This window comes from Arachis hypogaea, chromosome 17, assembly GCF_003086295.3.
Source record: "Arachis hypogaea cultivar Tifrunner chromosome 17, arahy.Tifrunner.gnm2.J5K5, whole genome shotgun sequence".
NCBI lineage: Eukaryota > Viridiplantae > Streptophyta > Magnoliopsida > Fabales > Fabaceae > Arachis > Arachis hypogaea.
In genome coordinates this window covers 17,811,875-17,814,895 of record NC_092052.1, presented here as the reverse complement: position 1 = coordinate 17,814,895, position 3,021 = coordinate 17,811,875, and the positions used below count along the sequence as shown (strand labels likewise).

At 36.2% G+C, this 3,021-nt stretch overlaps 1 non-coding gene across 1 annotated transcript; it reads left to right on the top strand.

Annotated features, from left to right (window-relative positions):
* Nucleotides 1–1,507: 1,507 nt before the first annotated feature.
* LOC112768149 (small nucleolar RNA R71) lies at nt 1,508–1,615 on the top strand. Its single transcript, XR_003185588.1, has one exon. It is a non-coding gene; the product is annotated as a small nucleolar RNA R71 (small nucleolar RNA).
* The last annotated feature ends 1,406 nt before the right edge of the window (nt 1,616–3,021 follow it).

Genomic DNA, 3,021 nt, shown 5'->3' with positions numbered 1-3,021 from the left:
CAGAGAGAGATCCTTGAGTTGTAAACACAAGGTTGTCCTCATTTATTTGAAGGATCAATTCTCCTCTGTCCACATCAATCACAGCTCTTGCTGTGGCTAGGAAGGGTCTTCCAAAGATGATGAATTCATCCTCATCCTTCCCAGTATCTAGGACTATGAAATCAGCAGGGATGTAAAGGCCTTCAACCTTTACTAACACGTCCTCTACTTGTACATAAGCCTGTTTTCTTGAATTGTCTGCCATCTCTAATGAGATTTTAGTGGCTTGCACCTCAAAGATTCCCAGTTTCTCTATTACAGAGAGGGGCATGAGGTTTATTCCTGAACCAAGGTCACACAGAGTCTTAAAGATCATGGTGCCTGTGGTACAAGGTATTAAGAACTTTCCAAGATCCTGTTTCTTCTGAAGCAATGTCAGTTGATCCAGATCACTTAGTTCATTGGTGAACAAGGGAGGTTCATCTTCCCAAGTTTCAATGCCAAATAACTTGGCATTCAGCTTCATGATTGCACCAAGGTACTTGATGACTTGCTCCTCAGTGACATCCTCATTCTCTTCAGAAGAGGAATACTCATCAGAGCTCATGAATGGCATAAGGAGGTTTAATGGAATCTCTATGGTCTCTAGTTGAGCCTCAGATTCTTTTGGTTCCTCATAGGGAAACTCTTTATTGATCACTGGACGTCCCAGGAGGTCTTCCTCACTGGGATTCACGTCCTCTCCTTCATTTACAGGTTCGGCCATGGTGATTAATTCAATGGCCTTGCACTCTCCTTTTGGATTTTCTTCTGTATTGCTTGGGAGAGTACTAGGAGGAATTTCAGTGATCCTTTTACTCAGCTGGCCCACTTGTGCTTCCAAATTTCTAATGGAAGACCTTGTTTCATTCATGAAACTTACAGTGGCCTTGGACAGATCAGAGACTAAGTTTGCTAAATTAGAAGTATTTTGTCCAGAGTTCTCTGTCTGTTGTTGAGTGGATGATGGAAAAGGTTTACTACTGTTAAACCTGTATCTTCCACCATTATTAAAGCCTTGTTGAGGCTTTTGTTGATCCTTCCATGAGAGATTTGGATGATTTCTCCATGATGGATTATAGGTGTTTCCATAAGGTTTACCTAAGTAATTCACCTCTGCTATTGCAGGGTTCTCAAGATCATAAGCTTCTTCTTTAGAAGATGCCTCTTGAGTACTGTTGGATGCAGCTTGCATTCCATTCAGACTCTGAGAAATCATATTGACTTGCTGAGTCAATATTTTATTCTGAGCCAATATGGCATTCAGAGTATCAATTTCAAGAACTTCCTTCTTCATAGGTGTCCCATTATTCACAGGATTCCTCTCAGAAGTGTACATGAACTGGTTATTAGCAACCATGTCAATGAGTTCTTGAGCTTCTGCAGACGTTTTCTTTAGGTGAATGGATCCACCTGCAGAAGTATCCAATGACATCTTTGATAGCTCAGATAAACCATCATAGAATATATCCAGGATGGTCCATTCTGAAAGCATGTCAGAAGGACACTTTTTGGTCAGCTGCTTGTATCTTTCCCAAGCTTCATAGAGGGATTCACCTTCTTTCTGTCTGAAGGTTTGAACATCCACTCTAAGCTTGCTCAGCTTTTGAGGAGGAAAGAACTTGGCTAAGAAAGCCGTGACCAGCTTGTCCCAAGAGTTCAGGCTATCTCTGGGTTGAGAATCCAACCACACTCTAGCTCTGTCTCTTACAGCAAAAGGGAAAAGCATGAGCCTATAGACTTCAGGATCTACTCCATTAGTCTTAACAGTATCACATATCTGCAAGAATTCAGTTAAGAACTGAAAAGGATCTTCAGATGGAAGTTCATGAAACTTGCAGTTCTGCTGCATCAGAGAAACTAGCTGAGGTTTCAGCTCAAAGTTGTTTGCTCCAATGGCAGGAATGGAGATGCTTCTTCCATGTAAATTGGAATTTGGTGCAGTAAAGTCACCAAGCATCCTCCTTGCATTATTATTATTTTCGGCTGCCATCTCCTCTTCCTGTTCGAAAATTTCTGAAAGGTTCTCTCTGGATTGTTGTAATTTAGCTTCTCTTAGTTTCCTCTCCAGAGTCCTTTTAGATTCTGGATCTGCTTCAACAAGAATATTCTTGTCCTTGCTCCTGCTCATATGATAAAGAAGAGGGCACAGAAAAAATAATAATAATAATAATAGGGATCCTTTATACCACAGTATAGAAGTCCCTGTGTGAGTCGAAGAAAGGAAGAGGACAAAGAATGTAATGTAAGGAAAGAAACACAAGGGTGAGGAGAGCAGAGATGTGAGGTGAGGAGATGTTAGTAGATGAATAAATAAATAGAATAAGATGAGAGAGGGAAAATTTCGAAAATAATTTTTGAAAAAGAGTTAGTGATTTTCAAAAATAGTTTTTGAAAAAGGTTAGTAATTTTCGAAAATAAAAAATCAAAAATTAAAATAATTAGTTAATTAAAAAGAATTTTTGAAAAAAGAGGGAAGATATTTTCGAAAATTAGAGAGAGAGAGAGAGAGAGTTAGTTAGGTAGTTTTGAAAAAGATAAGAAACAAACAAAAAGTTAGTTAGTTAGTTGAAACAAATTTGAAAATCAATTTTGAAAAGATAAGAGGATAAGAAGTTAGAAAAGATATTTTAAAATTAAATTTTGAAAAAGATAAGATAAGAAGATATTTTTGAAAAGATATGATTGAAATTAGTTTTGAAAAAGATTTGATTTTAAAAATCACAATTAATGACTTGATTCACAAGAAATCACAAGATATGATTCTAGAACTCAAAGTTTGAATCTTTCTTAACAAGTAAGTAACAAACTTGAAATTTTTGAATCAAAACATTAATTGTTATTGTTATTTTCGAAAATTTGATATAAAAATAAGAAAAAAATTTTTGAAAAATATTTTTATAATTTTCGAAAATAACTATGAAGAATGAAAAAGATTTGATTTTTGAAAAAGATAAGATTTTTAAATTGAAAATTTGATTTGACTCATAAAAACAACTAGAA